Raw genomic sequence first — 16,203 nt, forward strand, 5'->3', positions numbered from 1 at the left:
TGGTCTACACAGCAGGTTTCAGGTCAGCCAGGACTACACATAGAAAGACCCTATCTTAATGAGTAAACAAAGAAGTCATGCTTTTTAAAAATCTAAGATGCTTTTTTCTTGTTTCTTGACTATTTGGGTTTTGTTGCTGAACTCAGAACCTTGTGCATGCTAGACAAACTCTACCACTGAACTGTATCCTTAGCCTCTTTATTACTCATTTGGTGACAGTGTCTTTGCCAAGTCACCTAGACTCATCATGAATTCACTCTGTAGCCCAGGCTGGTCTTGAACCCATGATCCTCCTGGCTCAACCTCCTGAGTAGCTGGGATTTCAGACTTGTGCCACCAGACCTGGCTTTGGGAGGGGTATTCTATTGGAATACTTAGTGAAGGGAACTTAGGGGTAAGGGAGGGGACAGTGGTGGACAGGGAAGGGATAAAGATGGCTGAAACAGTGAACAGACAGGTGGCAGATGGAGAGCTGAAGGGGCCTCCATACAGTCTGGGTGGTGAGATGTGCAGCAGCTATGTGGAATCTTCAGTGGCCTACCCTCTGGCCCCCAGGTGAACCTCTGCTCTCTTCATCCTCTGCCCTCCACCCTCTGCCCTCCGCCCTCTGCCCTCTGCCCTCCGCCCTCTGCCCTCTGGGAGGAGCAGCTCCATTCTTGCTTCAGCAGCAGCTGGGCTCTGAACTCCACCAGGGCTTTCTTCCCTGTGAGAGCAACCCAGGAACACGGCCCAGGAGGTGGGACTGAAGGACGCAGACCTGAGCCCGGGACCCAAATCTAAGTTCTAAGGTGTCCTGACAGCCCAAGCATGTTCTGTGCCTGGGTGGGCTGCACTGTCCTTGTGAGGCAGATGACAGAGACGGTGACAACAGTGGCCGTGTGGCAGAGCTGCAGGAAGGTCAGCGAACTGTCGGCTTCTTCTCTGCCTGAAGTGGTGTCCATCCTCAAAGAAGAACCAGGCCACCTTTGCTACCACCACTACCCCTCCCCCCGCGCCCCGTTCATCCACCTTTAGGGTGGATTTCAACATGTACAAGGAGAAAAGAACAGCAGAGCCAAGCGGTCTTCCTCCCCAGCCCAGTTCCCAAACAGGATAATGTTCTCCTTAAATTTTTATTGTGCCCAGAAAAATCTGAGTATTGGGGTTCCCCTTGCATTTTTTGCTATTGTTGTTTCATCTGAGGTTTTGTTTTTGTTTTTTTGTTTTTTTTGTTTTTGTTTTTGTTTTTGTTTTTGTTTGAGACAGGGTTTCCCTGTGTAGTTTTGCGCCTTTCCTGGAACTCATTTGGTAGCCTAGGCTGGCCTCGAACTCACAGAGATCCGCCTGCCTCTGCCTCCCAAATGCTGGGATTAAAGGTGTGCGCCACCACCGCCCGGCTTGAGGTTTTTTAATAGAGCCTTATTATATAGCCCAGGCTGGCTTTGAACAAGTGATCCTTTTGTCTTAGCCTTCTGAGCACCGTTTACAGATGTGTATCAACATGCCCAGCTGTTGGGTCTGCCTTGTGTGACTGTGTACACATTTGAGTGCAGGATCCGGGATGGCAAAGAGCTGAATTTTGACAGCTCATTGAACGAGCTTGGGCATGTACCTCCACTCAAATGTGTACACAGTCACACAAAGCAGACCCAACAGCTAGGCATGTTGATACACATCTGTAAACGGTGTATGTGTGTATTGTGTGTGTGGTATGTGTATAGTGTGTGTGGTGTGTGTATAGTATGTGTGTAGTGTGTGTGGTGTGGTGTGTGTGTAGTATGTATGTAATGTGTGTGGTATGCACTGTGTGTGTGGTATGGTGTGTGTTTGTGTGGTATGTGAAGTGTGTGGTATGTGATATATGTGTGTGTGTGTGTGTGTGTGTGTGTGTGTTGTACATGGTGTGTGTGTGGAGTGTGTGCTGTGTGGTATGTGTGGCATGTGTGTGGGGAGTGTATATGTGTATATGGTATGAGATATGTACGAGATGTGTGCATGTGTGTGGTGAGGGCTCTGTGACACAGTCCTCCAGTTCAGGAATTCCAGGGGTCTGCTTCTGGCCTGGGGCCCAGGTATAACAGCAGGCTCCTCGGCCCACCTTCCCACCCCACTTGTAAAAGCATTTTTAAATACCATGCTTTGTGCTCTAAAGACAGTGACGTATTTAAGCAGAAGCCATGAATCATGGTGGAGTTCTATAAATAGCACCCTGCTGTTAACAGACCAGTCCTACACTCCAGTCTCACTGCCAGATCCTGGCTCCGCCACCTGTTGCCTTCTGTGCTGCTCCCTCAGCTACTTGGCATACCTGGACTCCTGTCCCCAAGGACTTGGATGGGCAGTGTTCACAAAGGAACCACAAGCATCATAGCTGACACCAGGATGCACACTATGAGGTCCAGGTTCAGTGAGAGACCCTGCCTTAAAGAAATAATAAATAAATAGAATAAAAAACATGGAGAACACTAGAGGAAGATGCCCGAAGATGACTTCCGGCCTGCACATGCATGAACACACAAACCTCCAGGTGTGCCTGCTCTAATACAGGCTAGCCATTCTGCCCGTGTTCCTACCTGGCTTATATCCTCATAGGCTGGATTTGTCTACCCCAGGAGTTCCATGTCAACAGATCATGGAACCATCTGGCTTTCAGGCAATGTGATTCCTGGGACATACATCTTTATCATAATTATATTTAGACATTTTCTTACACAAGCCTAAGTGAGGAGATATTTACAGGAGCCTGGGTGACGTGTGTAGCTGCTGTCCCCCAAGATTCATCTCAGTGTGGGACTCGTAAAGCTACATCCCTGGAGCTCCCTGCCCAGCATGCGGGCATCTACACCACTGGAGACAGTCCTTGCTACAGTTCTTTACTGTTTCGGGAAGGGGCCTGGCAAGCTTCGTGAGCCTCCTCAGTCATGTACATTTCTTGTGAGTTTCGGGAGTCTTCCTCTCCCCTCAGGAGGAACTGTTCCAACCAAGAGGGACAGCGGAAGGGTAATCTTCTCCCAGCAGATGGATGCTCAAATCAGATGAGTTTACCTACTTGCTGGCATGTCATTGGGGTGACATCAGGGTCTGTCATCCTAGCCTAGGGGAACTGGTTAGGCTTCTGCCATGGAAACCCACACTGGGACACACTTGTTGGCAGGTGTTCTATAGCAGTCTCTTCCTAGATAACACTGTCTGTCTTGGAGGGAAGCTCCTGAAGACACAGGGTGTTCTAAGAGAAGGTGAAACACTCCATCCTGCAAGGAGGCTCATTACACTCCAGAAATAACTCAAAAGCTTCAGGAATTCCCTGAAACTGATTGGATTCACTAGGTCCCGCCTTCCGCAGGCTTACACAAGCAATAAAGTCTGCTGAGAGGGTTCAGACAACTGAGCTGCCCAGAAGAGGCTCAGATCGATTACAGACTCTCCCCAACCTGTTGCGCCTCCTGCTGGTTGGGCAGTAGGCTCCAGGCTTCCGTCTCTGGTGAGCTGTCGCCCATGCTCACCAAAGTGAGGTGGGCTTTGGCACAGTTGAGTCATTTCTGTTTCTGTAACTTCTAAAAAACTCATTGAATCACCAAGTTGGACTTTGGTGTTGAGTAGACACTTGGTCGTGTCTCCAAGGAATAGTGTCACATAACAGTGGGCAAGCAAGCCCCGGCCCAAGCCACATCACTTCCAAGGGAACCCTTGTCTCTCGCCACAAACAGCTGCTGCTTCATATTGCTGACAGGCTGCATCACCTGGGCCAATGTTTCTCTTTCTTGGAAAGTTTGGTAGGTGGGCGGTGACATTTTCAGCTGCTATTTTCACGCATCATTCTTAGTCACTGGGGGCAGCTGGAAGCCAGCAGAAAGCCCTCCCATCATCCTGGGTTGGCTCCTCCCCACTCTCCTATCTTCAGGAGAAGGGGACCAGTCCCAGTGCAGAGCCCCTGCCAAGACTGAGCCATGACGTCTTCCAGATGAAAGACAGATAAACATAGGCTTTGTGAGGGAGCTGAATCCAGAGTAACACCTGGCCTTTTTGAAGATCTGATATAGACTCTATCTCTCTGAATCATCTAGAACATTCTTAAGACTAACAAGTATGGGGTCTTGTTCAAAATATATGCTCAGAGACCATGTCCTCAGGTCTGTGTGCATTAACTAATAAGGGACCCTCAGGCCCTAATCTATTCATCTGGACATGATTTCATAACCCCGAACTTCTCACAGATGGTAGATCAAAAGCAAATAAATTCCCAGGCTGGAGAGATGGCTCAGTGGTTAAGAGTTTCCTGCTTTTCCAGGGGACCTGGGTTCAGTTCCCAGCACCGACGTTGGGTAATTCACAACCACCTTTAATTATAACACTGAGGGATCTGATGGCCATTCCTGGACTCTGAGGGCAACTGCATTGATACATGTCCACACATAGATGTCCATATATTGATGCAGAAATAAAAGTAATAAAACTAAATATTTAAAGCAACAAACCCCTAACATTTCCATTGGCATGCCTGCTGTAGAAGCTACTAAAGAATTTCATGGAGAGTTGCTGATGAACCCAGAGGTCCCAGGCCTCCAGAATCTTCAGCCTGGCTAGCTGGCCATCAATCAAGAATTTCCATGGTGGTTTCCAAATTCACTTGGCCCTGAGCAAACCAAACATCTCCACAAAACACTATTTCCATTTCAGGAGCCATCTTAGTTAATTTTTATTGCTGTGATAAAAAGCACCACCATCAAGGTAACTTATAAAGGAAAGCATGTGGGCTTATGATTCAGGGTTGGAGTCCTTGATGGTGGAGCAGATGCTTGGTGGTGGCAGGAACTGCTGAAAGCTCACATCTTGATCATTAGCACCAGGCAGAGAGGGCACACTGGGAATGGCGTCAGCTTTGGATACCTCAAAGCCCACCCGAATTGAGCCACTTCTTCCACAAGGCCGCGCCTCCTAGTCCTTCCCAAGCAGTTTCACCAACTGGGGACCAAGTATTCAACTGCATGAGTACATAGGGATCATACTCATTTAAACCACCACATGCCACTCCCTGAATACCATTGGCTATCAGCCACATCATAAAGCAAAATGCATTTAGTCCAACTTGGTCCCCACGGTCTTTCATATTCCCAACGCTGTTCATAAGTTCACTGTTCAAATTTTCTTTTGAGATGCAAAGCAGTCTCTTAATTGTAAGTAACCCCCTGTACAAGTTGAAGAGCAATTACATACCTCCAACATCCAACGGCACAGGATACACAGTACCATTCTCAAAGGGAGGAACTGGGGTGTAGTGAGGAAATATTGGACCAAAGCAAGACAGAAAACCTGCAGTAGCTCCACATCAAAGGCCTTAGATGGCTCCACCCTTCCGGCCCCGCTGACTGCAGCACACTGCTCTCTCTTCTGCTAGTTCCGCTCCCTGCATGCAACTCTCCTGGGCAGGTACTTCACAGCTTTGGCACATCTTGGGGTCTCCACTGCAATCCCAGCTTCGTTTCCACATCTTCACACAGTGGCCTCTCAGGGTCTCCAGGCCAGGACTCCCCTGCCACACACCTGGTCTCAGGAGCTCTCCTGAACCTGGGAGGGAGATTCGATGACTCCTTTGCTTATGTATCCTTCATGACTCTAAAGTCAGAATCACGTCAACAGTCCTGCTCAGTTGGCTGCCTATTGGAATGGAGCCTATCCTCCTTGATCACATTCTTTCATTTGCTGTTTGATTTTATTTTGTTTTGTTTTTTGAGATAGGGTTTCTCTGTATAGCTTTGGAGCCTGTCCTGGAACTCGCTCTGTCAACCAGGCTGGCCTCAAACTCACAGAGATCCTCCTGGCTCTGCCTCCCGAGTGCTGGAAGTAAAGGCGTGTGCCACCACCACCCAGCTCCATCAGTGTTCTTTTGCCATAAAAAGATTTGCAGGAGTGAGTTCTAGGAAATGGAATGGAAAAGGGGAAGCTAGAGATGTAGCTTGATGCTTGAGTTCGTGTGCAGTGTACACAAGGCTCTGGACCAACCCCAGTACCACACAAACAAACAACAAACAAACAAACAAAATAGAATGGAAGTCAGGCACAGGGACCAGCCAAGCTCAGTTTAGAAGACAGCATTCCCCATTTGCCAGACCTCACTGTTTGAACAAGATTACACTCAGGATGATAGGTTTTGCAGAGGTGGATGGGAACTTTCCCAAGACTGTGCAACCACTTTTGAGGAGTCCCTCCCTGATGACGTTGGTTTGGACAGTTGATGACAAAGAAGGACCCCTGCCAAGGTAAGAGGGGCCAGCCTGAGGCTTCCATCTCTAGCGTTAGAAGCAGTCAACTTCAAAGTGCTTGGATTCTCTTAGTGCCAAGAGAGAATGAGATGGCTGAGAGGCTTTGGAGTCACAACAAAGCCAGACATGAGTAGGAGGATCCGTTCTTGGTAAATACAGTCATGTGTTCCTTAACAGAGGGGACCCTTTCAGAGAAACTCAGGGTCAGGCAATTGGTGTCACAGACAGTACTTACACAGATGAAGGCGGCTCCTATGCCACCAGTGACGTAGTCTATGAGTCCCCCATCAGGAGTGGTCAAATGTTACACTGTGAATGAGCAAACAGGACAAGAATTCTAGGATGTTCTCCCGTCTGGAATGAGTCCCCACAAGCCTCCTTACACTCAGTCCACAGGGACAGAGAAGCCGCAGTCTGAGCCAGGACCAAACTGAGGACCCGTGAGTGGCTCAGCCACAGGGTGCAAGGTGAATGTTCCAAAGTCTTTCCCTCCTGCATTATTTGTTCCTCTCCAACAACTGTCTAGACATCATTGTTATCTAACAACATGGATAAAAAACATATTTAAGATTTCCCTGGCCTGGGGTGTGACTCAGAGGCATAGCATGTGTGAAACTTTATGAAGTTCTGGGTTTGATTGCCCCAGAGTTGAAATGTGAGTCTTGTTAATAATTTCTTCATGTGTGCATGTGGATATAAAGACTGAGGGTCAACCTTGGATGTTGTCCTCAAACCATTCACCTTAGGGATTTTTGTTTGTTTGTTTGTTTGTTTTTGAGCTGAGGATCGAACCCAGGGCCTTGTGCTTGCTAGGCAAGTGCTCTACCACTGAGATAAATCCCCAATCCTCTTTTTTTTTTTTTTCCTTAAAGACAGGGTCTCTCAATGAACCTGGAAATCACCAAATAAGCTAGATTAACTGGCCAGTGAGCCAAGATCTGCCTGTCTCTACTTCCCAAGCGCCAGGATTAAAAGTTCACACCACCATCCTGATATGATGGTTAACTTTGTCAACTTGACACAATATAGAATTGCCTGGGGAGAGAGTCTCTATGAAGGACTATTTAGATCAGGTTGGCCTGTGGTCATATCTGTGGGGGGTTGTCTTGATTATGTTAATTAATATGAGAAGACCCAAAGCATTGTGGGTGGGCTGTACAATGATGGACTGTAACCTGGAACTGTGAGTCAAGTAAACCCATTCTCCTTAGGAACATACATGAAGCAAAGGTACCTGGGGTCAATCCCAGCCCCCTCCCCCATGTAGCAAGCAAGTGTACTGAGCTATCTCTGCAGACCCCATTGATTCCAGTCTGGGTGGCATGTTGAGTAGATAATATTTTGTACATAAAGAATTAAATAAGCCTAACCTTAAGATTATTTTCCTTTGTTAATGCTGCTACCACACAATTTAAAGTTACCTGCATAGCCATCTTGCCCTTCACCGATTTCTTCTTTGACGTTTGCACATGGGGTCTGAGTGGGACACCCTCATTCTCTTTATACTACCAGTTTCTGTTTTAGACTTCTGGTTTCTGGAGTCAAAAAATACATTCAATATGATATCACATTCTATAGAGCTTTGTTTTAGAAATAAATGAGAAACTCACTGAGATTCATTTTGTGGACCAGTATATTGTCTACTTAAAAAATACTCCTACACTTTCTTTTTTTTTAAGGAATTGTTTTATGTGTATGAGTGTCTGTATGTATGTCTGTGCATCCTGTGCATGCAGTACCTATGGAGGCCAGGTGAGGGCGACAGTCCCCCTGGAACTGGAGTTACAGATGGCTGTGAGCTGCTATGTGGGTGCTGAGAATTGAACCCGGGCTTTCTAGAATAGTCTGCGCTCTTCACCACTGAGCCACCATCTCTCCAGCCCCCCATATTTTCTTTCTTTTGTTGTTGTTGTTTGCTTGCTACACAGGGTTTCTCTGGACAGCCCTGGCTGTCCTGGAACTCGATGTGTAGACCAAGGTGGCTTTGAACTCAAAGATCTGCTGGCCTCTGCCTCCTGAGTGCTGGGATTAAAGGCATCTGGGAGAAAGGCCACTGTAGAGAAATCTTCCAGGGCTCCGGATGTCATACGAGCTTCCTGGGACTGAGGGTTCTGAGATGCTGGACTGTCCACAGACCTCAGAGGAGCAGCAGGCAGGCCGCTTGAGGCTGCTGGTGGCTGCTGTGGACTCTTCACCTAACGGAACTGGCTGTACCCCTAACCCTTGTGTGGTGTGGTCCTCCTAGGGAGAGACGGCTGTTTGCAGAGCTGAATCAAGAGCTGGCCACAGAGTCAGACAGTGCACCTCACAGAAGACTGTCCACAGGGTCCTTCTGCAGCAGCAAAGCTCTCTTCCAGAGAGGGGAGGCACTGAAAGATAGACAGACAGCCTGATGCTCTAGGCCTGCCGCTATGGAGGCAGCAGGGATGGCTGGAGAGAGAGCATTGGGTAGGGAGTTACAGAGTGAGACAGAGCTGAGGCAAAGGCTGGAGAGACCTCAGGACAGTGAGGCTCATTCCCAGAGCCCCGGTGTCCACATCTGTGAAACTGAAGCTAAGTGTATGGAGGGTCTAAAGTCTCCGTGCTCATGCATGGGACCACAGGCATTGTACAGAATGTTCAGCAAACTCCAATCACAGGGAAACAACAATTGGGTTGGTCTGTGTATGGCTCAAGTAGCCCATGGGATACACTATTGCAAAAAAAAAAAAAAAAAAAAAATCACTGTGTGTAAGAAATGTAAATGTAACTAAATATCCTAAGTCTCTCTCTCTCTCTCTCTCTCTCTCTCTCTCTCTCTCTCTCTCTGTGTGTGTGTGTGTGTGTGTGTGTGTGTGTGTGTGTGTGTGTGTGTGTGTGTAGTCAGGGGTACATGTGTGTGCAATACACATACATCTGCATATGTGCATTTAGATGCCAGAGGACAACGTCAGGTGTCCATTCCTCATGATGGCATCCATCTTGGCCTTTGAAACTAGGCTTCTCCCTAGCCTGGAGCTCACTGATGTAGCTAGAGCAGCAAGCCCCGAGGCTCCTCCTGTCTCTGCCTCCCTGGTGCTGAGCCACCACACCTGGCTTTTCCACATGGGTTGTGAAGACTGAACTCACACCCTCATGCTTGTAAGGCAAGCACTTTACCAACTGGGCCCTCTTCCCAGTCCTCCCTGGGTCCTTCCTAAAGAGTACACCAGCCATAATGAATAGCACCTGACATGGCCTCCTGAGCGCTCCCATCTCTAGATACAGTCACACTGGAGGTCAGAGCTTCATGTGCATTTTTAAAAAGGTTTATTTTATTTTTTGTCTGTGCATACATCTTTGTGTGTACGTGCATGCGTATGCAGGTACCCAAGATGGTCAGAAAAGGGCATCAACTTCAGAACCCCTGGAGGTGGAGTTACAGGAGTCGGTGAGTCACTTGATGTGGGTGCTGGGAACAGACCTTGGTTCCTTCTTCTGCAAGAGCAACCAGTGCTCGTAACTGCTGGGCCATCTCTCCAGCCCTGTCAACATGCATTTTGGAGGGACACAACTCCATCAAAAACATGTAAAAATGGTAATACTTTGTGTAATATATATGTTGCTATAATTTAAAAAAAAAATGAAAGAAAGTAGCTGGGCGTGGTGGCTTGTACCTATAATCCCTTCACTTGGGAGACTGGAGCAGGAAAATTGCCTTGAGTTCAAGGTCTATTGGAGTTATATATTGAGTTCCAGCCCAGCCAGGGCTGCAAAGCAAAATCCTATCTCAGAAACAGACAGTGGGGCTGGAGTGACGGCTCGGTGGTTAAGAGTGCTTGCTGCTCTTCCGAAGGACCAAGGTTGGGGTCCCAGAACTTACACTGGCTCACAACCATCTCCAGCTTCGGTTCCAGGGGATTAGACACCTTCTTCTTGTCTCCACAGGCACCGGGCAGACATGCGGTGTATACATATTATGCAGGCAAAACACCCAGGCACATAAAGTAAAAATAAAGACAAACAAAACCCACGGAAAGCACATTGTCTGCTTTCTTAAGTCCTCATCTAGGAAGTTTCATTGAGAAATGGGCTTGCCTGGGAAGGCACCATCAGCCCACTGTGACGAACGCAGCATGTTTGCTCGCTGCTGGACGACAGCCAACATTATCTCCTCTCCCTGTAACTGGATTAGCTCCATTAAAAGTGTTTTAAAAAATTAATCATAGAAATCTATTTGTACCCAGGGCACTGCAGTCTCATGGGTATGGAATTCTCATATGTTAATATAATCAGTGCCTATTAGATTCTGTAACACTAAGAGGAACAAATAGCCTGAGATTTTCCCGTTAGATCTTCCACACACTTTCTTCCAAGTACTTTACCATCCTGCGAGGTCTACCTGCATGCCTCCGTGGAAAGACAGACTTCTAATTTTTCTATTTGTCGTCTAGAGTGGTGGGCATGCTTCTCCCAGACATTTGGCTAAGGCAGCCCCACTGTACCAGGTAAAGGTACATGCATGAGGAAACTCATGCAGAGCTAAAACAGCGCCCTCCACTGGGCTCTCACCAGGCCATGCTGGGTGGACACAGAGAAAGAGAATCTGTCCCTGCCTCTCAGAAACCCCAAGTCTGGTGATGGAGACAGCTCAGGGGTAAAGACTTCAACTTGGAAGGATGCCTTGTTTGCCCATCATGGAGACAGTAAGGAGGGAGATGCACCCAGCTATGAGGAAGTCAGGTGTCCACAAGAGAACATAACACACACACACACACACACACACACACACACACACACACACACACACACATAAATGTTTTTCTAAGAAATTTAAAGTATAAGAAAAAATGTAAAAGTGAATTCCACAACTATTGAAGGTGAGGCCAGAATGGATGACTCACAGTCACTGGTGACAGTATTCTCTACTTTAGACACTGCCCTGTGATGGTTAATCTTGATTCTCAACTTGACCAGATTGAAAGACATCTAGATTAGTAAAGCGGAGCTCTGGCTGTGTCTGGTTTCATCTATCAGCGGGTTCAAAATCTGAATGGACGGTGGGGAGGTGATGGAACTGTGGAAAGTGGAGGAAGTGGGTCTCTGGAGAGTGTGAGGGGTGCCTGTGAAGAGCATACCTCAACTCTAGCCTTGTCCTGCTGCTCCTCCACACATTCCCACCTCCACAGATTCTGCCTCACCTCACAGACAGAGCAACAGGGCCAAGGGGCCAGTAACTGAAAGCTTAGAAGCGGGGGCCACAATAAGCCCTTTCTCCTTTTAAATTGCTTTTCTCAGGCATTTGTCACAACAAGAAGTCTGGCTGAGAGTTACATGTACCACTCTCTCTAACACAGGGGACTGGTTCACATCTAGATACCTGTGTGTGAGGTAAGGACGCCCCTCTCCCCCGCAAATACTGACACACATGTTACTACAGTGTTATTCCTACCAGTCCCAGACTGAAAATGACTCCAGAGTCCATCAACAGGCAAATGAGTAAGGAAGGGATGGCGTCTGTCCACTGGACTAAGAGATGAATGGATGGAATGACTGACACACAAGGTCACGATGCTGAGGGAAATAAGCCACACTCAGAGCCCAGCTGGTGTGAGTTAGTGCATCTGCAGCTCTAGAAAACACCAGCAAATGGGGGCTGGCAGAAAGCAGCCAGGAGATGAGGGGCTGAGAGGAGGGGAAAGGGGGGGACCACAAAGGGACTTCGGAAGCCAGGAAGTTGAGGTGTTCTGTTGCAGTATGGGGTAGGTTCACAAGCTGAGGCACCTGTCAAAGCTCACCAGGTTGGATAACGTGAGCGGGTGCCATGTGCTACGCCTGTCACACCTCAGTAAAGGAATCCTAAAACCACGTGAGCCAGAGGCAGCGGCACACACTTCTAATTCCAGCATGGAGTTAAGGCAGAGAGGCCCGGAGCTTGAGGAGAGCCTCTGCAAGATGCCGTCTCAGGCACACAGATAGAAATGTAAAATGGAAGGAGAAAAGGAAGGAAAAGAATAGGATTTTTTCAGGTGGTGTGTGTGTGTGTGGGTGTGTGTCTGTGTGTGTGGGTGTGTGTGTGTGAGAGAGAGAGAGAGAGAGAGAGAGAGAGAGAGAGAGAGAGTGTGTGTGTGTGTGTGTGTGTGTGTGTGTGTGTGTGTGTGTGTGTGTGTTCAAACGGGTACATGTGCACATGTTCCTGTACATAGAGGCCGGAGTTACATGCTAGGTGTCTTGCCCGATCACTCTCCAGCCTATGTATTGAGTTGGGGCCTCTCTTGTGAAGCAAGAGCTTGCTGATGCAGCTAGTCTAGCCAGGCATGCTGTCTCCACCTCCCCAGTGCTGGGATTCCAGGTGGCCCAGCCCACCTGCCCAGCATTTGTGTGAGTTCTGGGGACGTGAACTTGCGTTCTCATGCTTGCCTGGCAGGTATTTCTACCCACCGGGCCATCTGCTCAGTCCAAAGCAATGGTTTTAAAACAACAACAGCAGCAACAACAACTTAATTGAGGTGCAAATAATATATTTTAAAACTGCATATTTAGTATCTCTAATTGGATGTTTTTACGAAGAAAGAATTCCCTGGGGATGGGCCTGACAGATGGCAGGCAAGGGGTCTTTTCAAAAGTGGGGGATAGGAGAGTCTGTAGGAGACTCAGTGTTTTACATGAGGGTGGCTTGCTCTGTTAGAAGGGTGGGGGGCTGCCTCTTGGAAGATCTGTATCTTGCACCCCTGTACTGTGAGAAGTTAGCGACTGAATGTGTCCCCCCTAAAATTCTTGTTGAGACTACAATCCCCAATGTAACCACACTTGGAGGTAGGGTCCTTCCAGGGACATTCGCGATTGAATGAGATCATAAGGATAGAACACTCGTAAAGTAGGATTAGTGTCCTTGAAAGAAATCTGGAGTACTTGTGAGGACAGAAGGTTGCAGTCTCCTCCCAGGAGCCGACCCTGTGACACGTGACCTTTGATTTTACAAGGAGGGAAATGGAAGTGGAGAGGACCCAAATGGCTTGTTGATGGACCTGGGATTTAAACGCAGGGTTTTGCTGCAACCTCCCCAATGTTGACATGCCCAGAACCATTTCTGCTCTTACCCAGACTGAAGAGGTTTGCCTAATAAAGGCATTTGAAATCCAAAACCATTGCCAAGTTGGAAGGTCACATGACCCAAGACAGGGACACTGAGAAGGCACCCCACCCCACCTGGCCTGAGCATCCTTCCCTAGCCCAGAAGAGAGGAGAGCTTCCTCTAGGAGGCCAAATCCAAACTGCTCTCCAGCGCCATCTAGTGACCTGGAGGCATGCAGTTCGGGGCTTTGGGCTTGGCAATGGTCTGGAGGTAGCAGGGAGAAAGTCCTCAAACAAGAGTCTCCACAGACAGGGACTGGCTGTAGGGTTGTCCCCATGGAGATGGGGCTTGGGAACAGCAGGAATTTACATGAATATTGAGTGTCTCACTGAGAAAGGAAAAAGTAAGCCTGTGTGCATAGCAGCAGCAGTCCCAACAGCCAAAAGGTAGAATCTCGCTTAGACAAACCCTGGTTGAACATCTGTGGCGGTCAATACAAGGGGATTCTGACACATCCTGACCTTGAGTTCAGTCACACTGTTATTTATTAAGCAGTGCAATGTTTACCATCTGAGGGAAACCACGAGGCACAACAAAACCCACTGTAAGAGTTTATTAAGGGGGGGGGGGGTTGGGGATTTAGCTCACTAGTAGAGCACTTGCCTAGCAAGCACAAGGCCCTGGGTTCGATCCTCAGCTCCAAAAAAGAAAAAAAAAGAGTTTATTAAGGGAAGGGAACAGAAGGGGTGTGCATAGGCCTATAAAACGACTGTGCGAGAAGAGAGGGAAGGGATAGGTGGAGCCTGCTTTTATAGGTCCCACCACCCACCACCCACCCCCACCTGCGCACACGCGCACATGGGCTTATGTGGCTACGGCACTCAATGTGCATAGATTGCATGATCACACTGCGTGCAGATTACCTAGGACGTAAGGCTCTGGGATGAATAAGCATCTTGCCTGGCTACTGGACAGGTCATGTACCCAAGGGAGTGGCTAGGAATTCTAACACATACAGTAATTTCACTTGTATAAAATACGCAGATCTGGGGACATGGCTTGGTCATAGAACATTTGCCTAGTATGGTGAGGCCCTAGGTTCCATCCCTAGCACTAAAAAAAAAATAAATAAATAAAAATAAAAATAAAAATAAATAAAAAAATAAAAAGGTTGTTGTTGTTGTTGTTGTTGTTTAAACTGATAATCGCATAAAGTAGCACTGAAGTTTGCCAGGAAGAAAGAAACAGGAAATGGTGATTCCAGCAAGAGGAAGAAGAGGTGGAGCCAGGGGCAAGGGCTATTATTTAAATAAGGAGAGGGACTTTCTGGCAGAGTGACGTCTGGCATGAGACCCTGAGCATCAGGGACCCTAGTCAGCTCTCACAGAGGCTGCTGAGAACCCCCAAGCTGAGCCCTGCATCTAGAGCACAGCCTTCCCACTGCACCCCACCAAAAGACGATGTAGCCTGAGGGCAGGCCTCACCAGAGCCCCGCCACACACATTTTCCACTCACAGTCCCGGTAACCATAGGATAAACAAATCCCTCTTCGTCGTAAGTGAGCCTGCCTCAGGTGTTTCGTTAACTGACTGACCCCACATGTAATCCAGAGGCCAAGAACAGTCACGAAGCCATGAGTCTCCTCTGGATGGAAATACAAGGAGCCCAGCCCGCCTACTGAGAAGGTTATAAGCCCTGACAAACTGACCCAGACAGCACCAAACAGAGTGTCTGAACTGTGGTCTTGAAGTTCATTTTCCAGGTTGGGGATTTAGTTCAGTGGTAGAGCACTCACCTAGCAAGCGCAAGGCCCTGGGTTCGATCCTCAGCTCAAAAAAAAAAAAAAAAGTCTTTAAAGAAGTTCATTTTCCACTTTAAAAAAAAAAAAAAGGATTCTTGGGTAAATAGCTGATGAAGAAAAAAAAATATCCTGTGCAAGAGAAGTGTGAAATGTTTTGTCATAGGAGACAGCCAGAATCTGCTGAACGGCTGCTAAGATCATACCAAAAGAACTCGGGAGATAACAGTTTCCTCTCTGCCTAGGAGTGTCTGATTTGGACTTTAACAAAAGGTAATTGTAGCAGTGGATTGAGACTACGGAATATGCTTAAGCCCATGAGCTCACAGTGATAATTAAAGTGTGAGAGCACCTCTGGGACACATGAACGGGGACTCATTTGCTACCTTGAGAAAACGTAACTGAGGAAAAGAATGGAGCATTTCCTACACAGACTCTCCTACCAGGTAGCTAAACAGGATGAAGGGAGGAATCTCTTTGTTTAAATAGTTTAATTTTTGTGTTGAATTATGTTATGGGCACACGAGTGTAGGTGCTAGAAGAGGGTATTGAATCCCCTGGAGCTGGGAGTTACAGGTGGTTGGAAACTATGTGGTGTGTATGCTGGGAACTGAATTCTGTCCCTCTGCAAGAGTGGTATACGCTCTTAGCCACTGAGCCATGTCCCCAGCTCCAAGGGCTCCATCTCTTAATAGAAGGATGGTACTCACCAAAAGAATGATCAAATATGGCCATATTGTAACGCCCAGTGACTCACAGATCTTGGCCAGTACCTGCCACTATCACGAAAAGAGACCCAGACTTTATGAACCCTCCAATGGAAACACAGCATGACCTCTCCAACAATAGTAAGTGTGGTGGCTAACTCTTGTAATCCCAGCACTGGAACAATTGAGGCAAGGAAATCACGTGTCCCAGGAATACCTGGGCTACACAGAAAGCTTCTATCTCATAAGCAAGTGAGATGACTCAGCTGGTTAAGGCACTTGCTACCAACCCTGGTGACCTGAGTTCAAACCCCAGGACCCACATGGTGGAAGGAGAGAACCAACTTCCACGAGTTGTCTTCTGACCTCCACACATGTCCTGTGTGACACACCTTCCCCGACATACACACAAATTAATAAAATAAA

This window comes from Onychomys torridus, chromosome 16, assembly GCF_903995425.1.
Source record: "Onychomys torridus chromosome 16, mOncTor1.1, whole genome shotgun sequence".
Lineage (NCBI taxonomy): Eukaryota > Metazoa > Chordata > Mammalia > Rodentia > Cricetidae > Onychomys > Onychomys torridus.